Source organism: Pezoporus wallicus, unplaced genomic scaffold, assembly GCF_028554395.1.
Source record: "Pezoporus wallicus isolate ANWC-B61680 ecotype Strahan unplaced genomic scaffold, APGP_CSIRO_Pwel_v1 contig_13539, whole genome shotgun sequence".
In the NCBI taxonomy this organism is placed as follows: domain Eukaryota; kingdom Metazoa; phylum Chordata; class Aves; order Psittaciformes; family Psittacidae; genus Pezoporus; species Pezoporus wallicus.
This window is the reverse complement of record NW_026638923.1, coordinates 61159-76949: the sequence shown is the minus strand read 5'-3', so window position 1 is coordinate 76949 and position 15791 is coordinate 61159. Positions and strand designations below refer to the sequence as shown.

The window sequence follows — 15791 nt, the reverse complement described above, 5'->3', positions numbered from 1 at the left end:
CAGGCATACTGGCAGATAAACAATTCACAAGACATGCAGAAAACTGACAATGTTGCTCTTTGTAGCCTCATATGAAGAAACAATCAATCCTTCCTGCACCTTCGCACCCCACAAAATTCACTGTATCTGAACTACTAAATAAAAACTTTGTTTTGTCGCACTACTCTTCCCATGCGATTATTGACAAACTACTGCGCAAAGTTAACTCTGCTTTTATCAGCTTTTCCAAACCTGGGCTAATTTTCATTAACGCTTCCTGATTGTCACATAATGGAACATCTAAAGGACACAGGCATATAAAACCAAGCCTTCTGAACCTCTGCAGTCTGCTATGTTTCTAACCTGAAGCAAAATTCTACTTAATCTCAGAAACTTTGTGCTACGTTTCCTAAACTTAACACATACAGAAAGACAGAAAGAACTCTGTAAAAAACAATGTAAACATGATTCTCTCTCTCACACACAAACACACTATTCCTAGTTTTGTTCCTATATAGTTCCTGTAAGTCTGCCCTATCTTTACCACAGGTCAGTAAGCGCACACCATAGCTCTTCGATTACAGAATCATAGAATGATTTGGGTTGGAAAGGACCCATTTTAGGGGGCTGCAACTAGATGACCTCCCACTAGACCAAGCTGCTTACGGCCCTGTTCAGCCTGGCCTTGAACACTGCCAGGGATGGAGCATTCACAACTTCCTTGGGCAACCTGTTTCAGTTCCTCACCACCCTCATAGTAAAGAATTTCTTCCTTATATCCAACCTAAATATCCTGTTTAAGATTGAACCCATTACCCTTTGTCCTGTCATTACAGTCCCTAATGAAGAGTCCCTCTTCAACAACCTTGTAGGCCCCCTTCAGATACTGGAAGGCTGCTATGAGGTCTCAATGCAGCCTTCTCTTCTCCAGACTGAACAGCCCCAACTTTCTCAGCCCGTCTTCATACGGGAGGTGCTCCAGTCCCCTGATCATCCTCGTGGCCTCCTCTGGACTTGTTCCAACAGTTCCATGTCCTTCTTATGCTGAGAACACCAGAACTGCACACAATACTCCAGGTGAGGTCTCACAAAAGTAGAGTAAAGGGGCAGGATCACCTCCTTTGACCTACTGGTCACGCTCCTTTTGATGCAGCCCAGAATACGGTTGGCTTTCTGGGCTGCGAGTGCACACTGCCAGCTCATGTTTAGTGTCTCATCAACCAACACCCCAAGTCCTTCTCCACACGGCTGCTCTCAATCACTTCACTGCCCAACCTGTGCCTGGGATTGCCCCCAACACAGAGGTAGGACCTTGAACTTACTATACAGTTCCTAAGGACAAAACCAGCATTTTTTTTGTCAGGTGATATTTATAATCTCCATGAAATATACTATTTCTTAAAAGAAGCCTAATTCTAACATGAATTAGTGATACAACCTTAATCGTATCCACAACATTTAATGGATAGAACTGCTAGCTGCTAGGAAAATTTGGCCCAAACTGATGAACACATCAACTTCCTCATTATTTTTCACTTTGTCAAGAAGCATAGCTACTATACATTTTCTGTGCTATGCATCAGACTTTGGCCTGTTAGGACATACAGCTGCAGATGATGACCTGCTTTCAAATTAAATGTGCTCAACTAGGTATGGTGTTCTTACAAACAGAATGTCCAAGTGAAAATTTGTTCTTACTCCACGTGGTGGACCATTTTGTTTCTACCATAAGTCAGGCTGCTCTCCAGCTGTGGTTCATGATTCTTGCTCACGAACTAGCTACCATAATAAACATTAAGAAATGTTTCAACTGAAATAGTTTCCAAAGTGTAACTGGAACTGCCTTTGCTGAGCTAGATGTTGTGCAGGAACAAATGAAAATGCACTCTTAAAAAGTTTATTAGTTGAAGAGTTTTGTAAAACAAACGAAAAAATACAGTTGAACCTCAAACAACAGGAAGTTATTCTGTTAAAGTAACTTACACAGGGCATTTCTGTTTTCCTTGTTTCCCATTAATAAATGAAATTATGCAGGATAAAACATCAGAAAGATAAAATAATAAATCTACAACTAAGCCACCATGGCAACCAAGTTTGTGCACAAAAGGTTCTGATAAAGTGTGCGATCATAGCATGCTAATCAAAGCTTATCTCAAGTTTAAGCCTTAGGTAAGCACTATACCACAGCAAAAGAATGAAGTGGTTGGCACTGGACTTCCTTTCTGACATCAAGGACAGCCACACTGCAGCTCCTCACAGTGAAGAATTTTAAGAATTTTTGTTTGCTTTCCCATAAAAATTTCACTTGATGCATTGTCTTGGTGCAACTCCTCTATGTCTACAAATGCCCCTTTCTGTATCTGTTATACATTTATTTCCCTGATCCTGCTTTCGAACATGTACCATCTTTGGAAGTCACCAAATAATTTCAGACAAATTTCACAGATCAAGGTCTCAAAAATAAGAAAAGCCTACAATTATGAGAAAATAAGCAACAGAGTAGAGGAAAGAGGCTTCCACTGATGAAGTAGCTGCTCAACCTATATTACAACCGAGAGCCACAGAATTGCAGGACTGCTGGGATTGGAAGGGACCTCCTACAATCACCATCTGTTTTACTTTTTGCCCATTGCCTCCTGTCCTGTCACTGGGCACTACAGAGAAAAGTCCAGCTCCCTCTACAGAGAAAAGTCCAGCTCCCTCTTCTTCATTCTCTCTCATCAGGTTTTTATAGACATTGATAAGATCCCCCCTGAACCTTCTCTTTGTGGTATACAGTCTCAGCTTTCTCTCTCCTCTAATGAAAGATGCTCAGTCTCTTCATCATCTTCATGGTGCTTAGCCAGATCCACTCTAGTAAATCTGTATCTTTCTTGCACTGGTGAGTCCAGAACTGGAGCATCCAGAAGAACTTGGTCAGACCCATAGATTTACAGTCTATAAGGCACCAGTATCTAGAGTGGTAAAGCTCTTCTTGCTCAGGTTGAAAGACACCCTATTTGTACCCAATCCTTAATCTTACTTAACAACTCCTCCCCAGGCAACTCACAGGACTGGGCTAAGAGCAAACCCTAACACAAATAGGTCACTGTCATCTTGTTGGCTACTAGTTTACTATGTACATGACTGCAAAGATTGCTACATTAATAAACACAATGATTTTCATTCCATTCCTCTAGCTATTTTTATTCAAACCACATAATGGCCTTTACCACTAATCCTGCGATCTGACCTGCAGCAAATTAAGTAGACAATTTAAGTCAAAGCTTACAAACAAAATCCAGTACTATCCATCATAGGTCAATAGCCTTGTATCTAGATTACAGACTGCTAAATAGCTTCAGAGAGTCATTTATTAGAGCAAAATTAATGCTGACAATAGTTTTCAGCTGGTTAATCTTCTGACAGCTGCACTCTCTCACTTGTTCAAATGCTTACATTTCAAGAAGAAAAAATAAATTAGTTAAGTACTAAAAAAAAGAGTAATTTGTTGTATAATGTAGAAGGCTTGGAAAATTCTCTTTTAAAAAACAAAAACTCGTTTAAATTAATTTAAAATTTAAATTTAAATTAAATTTAAAACCTGGTAATTTTTTTTCATCCAGAATCCTTGTCAACGATCAGCTATTTTATCAGAATTAAACAAGCAACACAGCAAATTTGTAACACTGGCAATTAAAAAAAAAACACCCAACAATTGGCAGGGAGTCTAGGAGTGCAGAAGCTAACTTCAGCTAAAAATAGAAATAAAAAATCATGAGATGGGAACACACAGCTTTATTTCACAATCACAGATTCCATACCAACAACACAAGCCAGTAAAGTATTATCAGCTTCTAACACTAAGACAGAAATGGAGAAAGCAGAGCAGCTAATGTAATTTAAAAAAGCTAACAATTATTTTCCATATTTTGATTTTTTTAAAGACATCTTACCAGCCAAGACAGTGCTTTATGTACCACTGCTGATTAAGGTTAAAAGTCCTTCAGAATCTATTTGCTCTTTCTAAGATACTAAAAGCCTCTTCTCATTGTCAGGGATAGTTTTCTGAGAAACTGTATTTGTGATTAGCATGTGTAAGATTCCCTCCATTGCAAAGCAAGACTGCTGGAGCCCATGGCTGCAGTCTTACATGTGGCCTCTCTAGGATGACTCCCCCACATCTTTGTGCAGAATCCTTTAAGGAGGTCACACCAACAGATCCCACAGAGCAGCTCAGTACGTCATACATCAAGTCCGAAGGTCATAACACCACCAGAATTTTTCCCAGATATATAAACTGTCAGGAACAGGTCTGCAGACAAATATTGTAAGAGATCTAGCTAGTGAGGTGGCATGCAAAAAGTTAATCTGTGAAAAAGCATGGTGAGAAGTTACAGACTAGCACTGCACTATGGCATACATACTTAGAGATGGGTTTCCCACTCGGGTATAGAAAGTTTTGGACTAAGATCTGAAAAATTAGTTTAGCAGAAGCGGTACATAAACCACTGCTCTTCAAAGCATCCTGTTGCATCTGGCCGAGTAACCTGTGGGGCAAGGAACAGTTCAATCCACATGCTTCTCATTTTGATTGCCAATGGATTGCTCAGTGAACCTGGTGCAGAGCAGTTACTGAGTTCAGAATATTAGATGAAAAGGCTTAGGAGCCCACATATGACAGCAGCAACTGGTCGCAGCTATCTTGGGACAGTTTAGAGGTGACCTAACAAGCTTTAGCCTCCAGGCCAGGCAGTTCAGGAGCCAACTTACCCTTCAATACTCACTTTTCTGTCCTCATTACAACAGTTTTTAACATGTTGGAAAAAGTATTGTAATTTGCCACTCACGTTTCCAGATTTAAAGTCTTACCTCCAAAGCTACGTCATTATAGTATCTTGTTTTCAGTTTGATTATTAAGAATACAATTTGCTAGAGAAAAGATGTTAATGTAAAGATGTTACAGGAAAGTACCTGTTTTTTGGTTTCAGTTTTATTACATTTCTATAAGAAGAGCAGAGTACAAATGAGTTAAAAAGAAGTGGTATTATAAGGCTACTCATTACAGCACCATCACAGTACTAATACTGAAAACAGTTACACTGCTGAAAACACAGAGCAGCCACGTGTACCCTTGTGCCAAAATATTGAAACCGCTGTTGCTTTGCACCTGCAGATAAAAAAAACTGCTGCAGACAAAGTTGAGAAGAAAAACTGAGACAATGTGAACACAGCTGCTTCAGAGACTCCAAAGGACAGGCTGGAGATGAAGGCTATGACTTCAAGAAGCTTAGGGAAAAAGCATCTATTCCGTAATTTTTCTATTCAACATGTACTCTACTGAGCCATTTTAACAACTCTTTTTGTGACCTAAACTGGATAAAAAAGTAAACAAGAAAAATGTTGCTAGAGTTTGAATCCCCTCTCCTGTTTTACATGTCAAGCCTAAGAGTTGTAATAGGCTTTGTCTATTATACAAGTGCAAGGGAACACTGGTCCTTTATTTCAATATTTTTGCAAAATTTTGCAGTTTAAGCGACCGTAGTTGCCTCAAACAAGCAAGTTCTTGTCATGTTTGTTCTCTTTCAGATAGGTTGAACTTGAGAGCCTGCATCTGTGTAGCTTGTGCATGTGTTTTTAAGGACTGAGAAGTTCTTATTAAGTACCTGCCAACTCACATGAAATACTCTGTCTTTTGCAACTCACAAAAAGTTAAACCCAGATACACAAGTACTATTGTTTTCTATGTATATAAATCCAAAACCAACTAAAAGACATGTATAGGCAAAATCAGCTACAAAACCCTCCTGGAAATAAAAGCAGATCATACTAAACATTTAAAACAACCACGAGGATACTAGTTATTTAATAAAATATTAATAGGGCATCAATTTTTTCTATTTGCTTCATAGACAACATCTGCCATCCTCAATCTATTTCCAAGATACAAGTAAACAGAACAATCTTAGAAAAAACCTCCCACAACACACCACTCAGTGGGCTTTTGTAAAAATCAGCATCAAAGCTAGACCTATGAAGCTATTCTGCTGCTCTATAACTAAAACACAGTAAATCACTTAATTTGCTCAAAAGAACTTAAATGTTTTAACCAGTCTGCCATCAACGGAGATAAAGAAGAGGGCCTATGGGACCCGGCTGCAATGTGAGCCGTCTTTAAAATGCAATTGTTCTAATCATTTTCTACAGATGCAGCCTCACAAGGGGCTGCTGTCACAGGGACCATTTACGACTTGTTATGGTGTCTCTATTGTTTACCAGCGACATTCGCTAAAAAGGCGACAGCTGGGATGGAAAGCTGCTCCTCAACGAACAATATAATCCCGTGAAAGTAATCAACAAATTTAAGGGTGTTAATTAACTTTACACTTTATCATGTTCAATTAGTTGTCCTTTCTCGAAAAGATTGCCGTGCACAATCGGTTTAGAGCGTGCCATGTTTGATTTGTAAGTGATCACTGTTTCTGTTTCAAAGTCCATGTCAGATGTTCTCTTGGGTTTTGGTGACACAGATGAATGGCTCCGCACATGTTAGGGGGTGATCTGGTTTAACATAAACCAGCATAACATAACCCCTTGTTAACGTATTGCTGGCCTTTCCAGAGCAAGCACAGAAACACCCGTGGACGTACACATACATGCACAAAACCCCTGCGGCGGCACCACAGACAACGAGTCAAAGTTTCGGTTTTGCTGAAACGCAAAGACACAAATAAATGGGCAATTTTTCATCATTATAGCTCAAAGCAAGACTTGTCTTTTAGGGGCACGCTTGGGATCATTTCTTCCCAGCAAGATCCCTAGTTCTGCTGCATTATGCACTATGCACACGCGCCTTCGTACATTTTACATAATGCACGCTGCCTTTTTTAATGGCAGTTGAGCAAATGCTGGGTAGATGTGCAAGTTCTTGTGTATATCAAATTCTGTAGTGGCTTTTAAATGCCTGTACTGTATTTATAATGGCAGGGGTTCTAGAAGAAAGTTAAATTAACCTATTATTAAAATTTGCCATTTTCACTTTAAAGCACTGTTCCTGCTTGCTAATGGGACAAGGCAAAGCTCATGATGAAGTGACAACATACTTGGAAGTGCACCTTAATGAAAGTCATTGCTGTTTCTCTCTTCTGATAAATAGAGCTTTGCATCACCGTACCTCATAAACTAGTGATGTTTCAACAAAAATGGAAATGGAGGTTCAGGTCAGTGCTTTGAAGATTTATTCAACAAGCATTCAATATTACTCCAGACAAAAGCGTGCCTAAGGAAGTAGAAGCATCTCTTTTCCAGCTTAATCCAATTATATAATTTGTTAGATTATGGCTACAAGAAAGAAAAAAGCCTAGTGGATTTTTATTCTGCTGCAACAGGCAAATTAAATACACATTATCATCATTATTTAGGCAGTTACATTGTACATAAAAACAAACTGCAAAAAAACCCCTCCCACGAAACAAAACTAAATAAAAATGCAAAGAAAGCCCAATGGAAAAGTTGTTAACTCTGAAAGCTAATAATGGACTAGGTTAAATATTTAAGAGGAAATTATAGACCGTATCAGAAATAGCTGAAACCACAAAACAAAGCACTAGAAAACATTAGTTCTTTGCTACGAAGGAGATCTGCAGGGAGAAGGGAAGCGGTCGATAGATCCTTAAATTGGACGCAATAGCTGTTCTTCTATCCCAAGTTGGCAGCTGCTACATTTGCAGACCTGGTTCATTATTTACCCATAATGACCATCAAGCTCCAGTCAAAGTCAGATCACAACAACTGTCAGCAGCTCTTTTAATTAGCCTTGTCTGAATTCAGATAAATATCACAATGGCCCAGCTTCTGCTGAAAAAGCAACAGAAGACTGCAAGGATAAGGTGCTCTGACTTCCTAACAAACAGTATTGTGAAAAAGTCCAGAGAAGAAAAGTTTATTATTTCTTTTCAGTTGAGGAAAGGATGGTGATGTGCACATGATTATTCACTCGCATGATACTCATATCACGACCTACAATTCCTATTTATGGGCAAATTTGTGCATCTCAAATGCCAACTCAAAGCGGTACTCCACAATCAAAAAGGTAAACTTTCAGAGATGGTTTACAGGTAGTAATTAAATCTCTAACCAATATGAAATTGTACGTTTTGAAAAACTGAATCAGAATTAAGGAATGCACATATTAACAGGATTATCCTCTCTCCTAATTTATCTCCTTCTGTTTGTTTATCCTCAGGGAACATAATCTTCTGTTGCATCAAGCCACTCTCATTCTCCCTGTGTCAGCAGCAGAATAATAATTCCCTCCCCCTCCTCCACTCCCCCCTCCCACACACAGAGGCAAGAATGAAGACGAGTGGATCAGACTGTGTGCATCAGCATTAATGCTCTATGCAGCTATTTTCCTAGCACTAGCAGAGACTGAAAGAAAGATGCAAGAGAAGTGCACAATATGCTACCTGTTCTGGGCAGCCCAGCATGAAAGGGAGTAATTAAACAGATTTTGCCTCCTATAATCAGAAGAAGGTAGAAGGTGCAGCCAGAAACTGCTGTAACAATGTTTCCTTAGCACTTCCCTTGCTGTCATGTTGGGTCCCTATTTTGCTGGGTGCTGTCTGAAGACAAAAGACAGCACCAAACTCCCCAGTCCCACATGCCAATCTGAGAAGTGGTGTTGTAAATGCAAGGATCCTCGGGGGCCTCAAGGAGAACATGCTTTGGGATTTACATGAACCATGAGGATACATGTATATAAACAATAGGCATATACATCTGTTATAGTAGCAGAGAATATCCCTTTTGGGAGGACAAAAAATGATGTAAACACCATCAGGAACTTAAGGTTGAAAGCACTGTAGAAGGAAGGATAAAGAACTGATTAAACAAAATTGGCAAAATATTAATGAGCAGCTTTATGTTTTTAAAGGAAGCCCTGAGTGGAACTGCATAGGGATCAGTACTTGAACTTGGCCATGGACACCAGAATAAAAATTTTCAATTTGATTTAGATGTATTATAGAAGGATGCCAAAACATAGAAAAGATTATGCCCTTCTCAATAAATCATTCAAAAACTGAGTAGAAGCTGTTATTAAGGCAGTTTAATATGAGCAGAACGGACCAGAAAAATTTTACGAGATGGTATTAAGTAGCAACTGATGCCTCCAAAAGGATTAGCCAAAGAAAATAAGTTGCAAAAGGCAAATACACAGAGAAGATACTTTAACTTTTTCAACAGAGTACAAGCTGAAAGGCCTGATGAGATTGTTCTGTCTGCAGCAGGTTTTTTAAAAACATTACATTTATTTCTAGTCACTGTAATATCAAAGAGAAATATCAAAGCACCTTAAAAGTTAGCAAGTAAAAAGGTTAACAGTACTGCAATAAGCAAATGAAGTATGATTGATTATTTATTTTTAGTACCCAAAACACTCTATCAAAACCATCTAAAAATAGTAGCTCATGCCAGACATCTTTCCTATTCTCCCCTTTAATCCATATTCCACCAGAAAGCCCTAGACAACAGAAAAAGCCCTTAGGTGTTTTTTGCTGAAGTACCAGATTGAGCTACTCCTTTACCCATTTCTAATACTTAGATATATGGTTAAAATCTGACTTGGGGCTGCAGACTTATACAGAAATATTGAAATTTAACAACAACAACTGCAAGCATCTAGACTTGTGGACAGCAAAACTAACTGCACAGAGCTTAGCACAGCTCAAAATAAGTATTTCATTTTTCATCTGAATCTTAGCAAGAAGGTTGGACAGCCAGTGAAGAACGAGAACAGTACACTCCATATATCCAAGACACCAAAGTTTCAAAGCAGCCTTCAGGACAGCCCAAATGTAAAGCACATGGCACTAAGCTATCTGGTTAACCATTGCTAGGTTCTAAGTAAGCACAGTATCAAATACAAAAGAAGTATCAAATACAAGAGAAACAAAGAAAATAACCCACCATCTTCTTGCCCAGTACTACTGTTTTTATTTCTAGTATTTTAAGGGAATTCCAAAAATAAAACATGAACACGCACACAGCTTCTTAACTGTGTAGGCCAGTGTTAACCCTCTGCACAACTGAAATCCGACAGACGGGCTCTAGCACAATTCCCACTTGCTCAGATGAGGCTTCAAGTCCTAGAAATAAAACTTACTCTCAATCACATAGTACAGAAACAAGAATAACTTTTGCCTGCATTAGAAAGGTGACAGAGCTGCACATTTAACACCCACAGAGACCATAACAACCCACTTTCTTCAGACGTTGCTACTCTATGCAGAAGATCAGCCACCAGAAAATAAGACTGCTATGGAACTATAGGAGCTAAAACTCAAAAGGTTGAACATTTATTATGTCCCCTTAGAAAAAGAGAAGGCAAAATCCCACAAGAGCTATTCTATCTGCTCTAACTAGAATCCACAGACGATACCAAAACAAACAACAACATCAAACCCTGAAAGCTTAATTTTTGTGTGGGATAGCAAAAGCCACAAATACAGTCAACAGTCCACTTTGCCATCATGGCTTTTCATCTCATCTATTCTGACTGAGCAACATACATACAAATTCAAAACCAGACACGTGGCCAACCCTGCTGAACTCTCTATATTACAAAAAGCAGTTAGGCATACACCACCCTGTTTGCAGATTCTGCTAGTTGGACTTGAATGTCTATCGGGAACAGATGAAATACTCCTGCATTCTACCTTAACTCCATAGCAAAATGCAAGTTTGTTTACACAACATTGTGGAACAGATTAATAGCTGAAACCTTTTTATTATAACAGAAAACCAAAAATCTTTGAAGAAAAAATAAACCAGGAATTTAATATTATCGGTTACATATTTCTCTAGTATTAATGCAACTGTAACAAGACATTAATCCCCTTTTACAAAAACAAAATGCTTGAAATACTTCAATTCTTTATGATTTTCTTTACCATGCTACCCTCATATAGGCCCCCCAAAGCACCAAAACACTGCAGGCGTGGTTTTTTTTTTTTTGCTGAATAATGAAGGCATTAAGCCCATTGCTAAAAAAATAATCACACTGAGGAACACATTTTACTTCATTACTCGGTAGGCATGGGTTCAAGTGTTCTCCTTAATAAAAGGTTTGCTTAGAAAGCCAGCTGCAGAAGCCTTAAGTCATGCAGGTAAATTTCTATTGATGCATTCATTAGTCCTTTCCTGTTATATAAGAAAATAAAGCATTGTAAACAGAAAAATAAAGTAAAAAGCATTAAAATGGAGTGGAATAGCATAGCATACCTATTCTTAAGAATTTCTGGTTTATTTAAGAGCTGAAGATGTAGCAATGCCACATACCAATCACAAACAGTAGGGGCAAATTGACATTCACAACATTAAAAAAGTATCCAGTATTTAATAGCAGGAATTCAACAAAATTTTAAAATAAAATAGCAATGTATAGCCAGAAAAAAGCGTCAGGCTCATAATTTTAAAATAAATCCACCTCCAGTATTTATTTTCTGCTGGAGTTGCCCGACTGTGAATTTGGATTTTACCTCTTTTGGGTATGGTCTATGACAGGACAACTGACACAGCTTTACCAACTGAAATGGGAAAGAAATGCTTAAATAATAGGACAGAAGACTGCATCGAACATTTCTGAACATACTTTTGAACCTTGTTCCTTAAAGTGTAATCAGTGGTGTGAAACCAATGATTCTTTTGATAACATGAACCACCATCAGAGTGAATTGCTTCAGGTACGTCTGTCCTTTCTGCAAGGCACTTCAGCATTGAAACATGTCCTCCGATACAGTAAACAGCCCACACAGCTTCTCCTTTAAAATTTATGCTTATTTTTAAGCACACCTAACTCTCTATCCCTACAGTAACAAAGCATTTTCTGCTGCCCAACTTCAGCATATTTGGAGTTAATTCTCAAAGCTTTTATTTGGCACTGAAAAAGCAAAGCAGTATAATAACGCAAGACGACAAAAACTGCTAGGAAAGCAGCCTAAATTGGAAAGATACACAACTTCCATTTAAGGAATCCCTTCGTTATAAGGCCTTTCCCAGTTCTATTTCCTGTTTAGGGATCCTCTGTGCACAATTCTATTATTACTCCTCTGCAAAACAGATAGTACATCTCTTTCAGAGAACTAGATTTAGCATTGCCCTCCAGCCTAAAATGCACTGTACTCTTCAGTGTTCTCAAATGTACTTGATGCCACTTATCCAATGAGTTCAAACCCTCGTAATTTAATTAAAGATCATCCTTCCTTATGTATGAACTAATTCTAAGTTTAGTATGGAAATATCTTTAAAAAGAGATACTATTCTTATTACTTTTATTGTTTCAGGACGAGCAAATATGCAATCATATGGTTTAAATTTGCAAATCCTTACATACTCCAAATGCTGCAATTTCATGAAACAAAACACATTTTCACATTTCACTGTACCGAATGACAACTTAAGGACACCCACTATAAAATAACTCGTGTACCTCTTTTTTCCCCCGCTACCTGTAATTATTCCAACACTACAACTTAGGCAATTTTGCACAAAACCAAACTAACCTCTTTTCTTTAACGTAAAGGTATCAAAAGTCAGTACATGCCCTGGTCTTCCATTAAAAAAAAATAAAGAAAGAAGAAGAGTGCATTTTGCCTATGAACAGAATCAGGAGGGTAACAAAGTTAATTATTTCTCATAATCAGTAATTATGATTAGATAAGAGAGTCTTTGGTAATGAACTGCTCTAATGATGGAGGACCTCCATCCTAAGAAATATAATAGTACATTAACATAACTGCGTATGCAAAGTACATAGAGCCGCTGCCACAGTTAACTTGTCATTGAATGATTAAATAGGAATTCATAATTAGAAAAATCCACAGTGTAATTTATTGGGCTTCTTGACAGTTCTGGTTCATTAGAAGTTGATTACCAAACAGTGACCTCTAGTGGCCTACGTTTTTTTTCATGTTACCTTGTTTCTCTCGGCAGTTTCAGCTGCTATTTAACATAAAAAAAAAAAAAAAGAGAAAAAGAAAAAAAAGGCAATTTGAGGAATTTAAAATGTTTCCCTTCACAATTCTTTTCTTTTTTTTTTTTTTTACTTCTCTTAAAGTATACAGTGTGCTAATTGCTTCAGAAAAAGGTTTCCCTTTCAGTAACCATTTGCATAAAAGTATCAAAATGTACATACATGTGAAACCCCCCCAACTTCTCAGTTTTAAAGTTAACACTGAGGTTACCACGGTTCTCATGCTAATTAATATTTATATGTTTTTCTTCCAGAAAAAAATATATAACACATTAAAAACAAAATCACTTTTCCAGCGCTAGTTACAAAGACCTTGAGAAGCTCATACTTAAGTAAGCCTTTGTATCTTGAAGTATCTCTAAGTACTGCCTTTGAACAACAGACACTAGAAGAAATTATACTAGCCCAGATAGAGGGGGCAGAGGATAGGGAGGAAGAAAAATCCCCAGTTCTCTGCTCCAGGTAGGAGAAAAAAGCCCAACATTTCATATTAATTGTTAAACACATACTTTGCAATGCTATTAACCCAACTTTCATTTTTTAAAATATGCAACTTAAATTTAACTGAGATTTGCATTTAACTGCAAAATCTTGTAAGGGGAGGGTGGAATTTACCCTCATTCAACATAACTAATCGACTGTTAAGCTGTTTTGACAATCTTCTATTTTAAAATTTTCCATTATGACAGATACATGTTTTCTTACACTAGAGTGATTTTTTTTCTTTTTTCTAAGTATGAATGTTTTTAAGAGGAAGTAGCACATCTGATACTAATATAGAAGCCCCTGAAACACAGTATTAAATAAAAATCCATACTCAATGCAATCAATCAAATAATTTAGATTTCAGTTATTTTCATTTTGTGTATTTCCTTTTTTCAGCGCTAACATTGTAGGAACGATGTGCATGTATTTTTCTTTGCTTTTGTCTAACATGGAACTGACTGTAAAGATAATGTCCCTTTATCAGAGAGAGGCTAGAAAATAAACCACATAGCCCTGTTTCATACATAAACAGATTTCACAGAGAGAACTATACCAGTCTCCCAAACAGGGAGAAGTCCATCATCCCTGTATTCTGGAAACAGCTTTAACAATTGTTACAAACAGAGAAATGTACAACTACAGGATAGAGATCCCCACCCTGATTTTCATGTCTGTGTGTGCGTGCACTCACACAGGATTCTAGCTGTTTGTGGCGATGATTTAATATAGTGACTGGATAATGAGCTGTGCTCCCCGCAGCAAGTGAATCACCATTTAATGCTATTATCAACAGTTCATGACCCACCGGCATGAAATGTCAGCCTGATTAATCTGAACACTACTGACCTCTGAGAGGAAAAGCTACCTTATTGCCAGAATTTAATATATAATAAAACCATACACAGAATACAAATACCTGATCAAGCAGAGCCATTAACAGAATATCTACTTTATTTTGCTCTGCTGTTTCTTTTTAACTTGCTATGGCACAATTTGAAATAAAATATACTTCTGTTCTAGTCAAGCAGGAAGCAATCCATTAGGACCCATTATTTTGATGTACAGTGAAACATTTCAAAATGGCTGTCCAAATACAAACCCCAGGTTGATACAAATAAGAAAAAACAATTAGAATATGCTAGTGTAAGACTTGCTACTGTCAATTCATAACAAGAAATGATCAGAAATTGTTCTTGCTTTTCTAAGGTCAATGAAGCAATAAGAATACAGATCTGTAAGTAGGAAAAGGTTTGTACGAGTGATGCTGCACAGCTCATAGTAGAAAGCTACTTTAGCTTAGTAAGACCAATACGCTTCAAGAAGATTAGAAACTTGTGCCAGTTATCTTCATGAATATATGGGCAGCACTCCTCATTTTATTACATTTACAGTGAAGTTTTTTCCTTTTGTAATTCATTATGATACAGCCCCAGTCAACACAATTTTTATAAATATATCTATTGTCTGTGGAGAATAAACCATGAAAACAAGAAAACAACCCACTATTTACCGTAACAGTGAGTTTAGTACAATTTTGCTGTATCTTCTCCAGATCTCTTTAATTTAACCTGGCTAGTAATCTTACAGAAAACACAGAACTTCAAAGGCAGCTTTTCAGGATTCTGCACATCAGGGTATATAAATAAACCAGACAAGCTGGTAGAACTACATGGCATTTACCTGTCAAGTTATACTAACTGGCACAAGCATAGTGACTACTAGGGTTTACTGCTAACACACAGTATTGCAAAATAGGTGAAAATTGCTGCAGTTACTTTTAAAATGAAAACCACAATGGTTTAACTCCTCACTTTGCATTGTTGTCATTTGGTACAGAAAGGGTTAAGGGATTTTCAGGAGAAGGGACTGCAAAAGAACTGAGTGAAATCCCCAAAACTGCCCACATATGAATGGAATGACTGTGGGTGAGAAGAGAATGATCACTCAAAGTACTGACTTAAAACCACTGGCAGCCAAGGAAAGAATATGTCAAACTGACTTGACTAAAAGTTGGACAACACATGAACCCTAAAGTCTGAATTCCCAGTTCAGAGCTCTGCTGGAAACGTAAAGAAGGAATAAAAGAATTCTGGATACTTACGTAGGAAAGTAATTCATGCTGCCAGCACAGACATATGTTTAAGCTTTGCTTTTCCATTCAGAAACCCAACAGCTCTTGTATTCCAGTTGACTAATAAGTGTTGGCTTTTTTGCAAAGGCTGTCCTATGCAGCTGCAAATACTGCTAGCTGCAGTGTGTCTGAAAGGTTAACAGTATCTGACAGCAGCTTAAAACCTCTTTTGCACCCCTCCTC

General features: G+C 37.7%; 1 protein-coding gene across 1 annotated transcript in view; it reads right to left on the bottom strand.

Annotated features, from left to right (window-relative positions):
* Positions 1-15791, bottom strand: part of HIBADH (3-hydroxyisobutyrate dehydrogenase) — an 84743-nt gene that overhangs the window by 13670 nt on the left and 55282 nt on the right. The window lies entirely within an intron of this gene.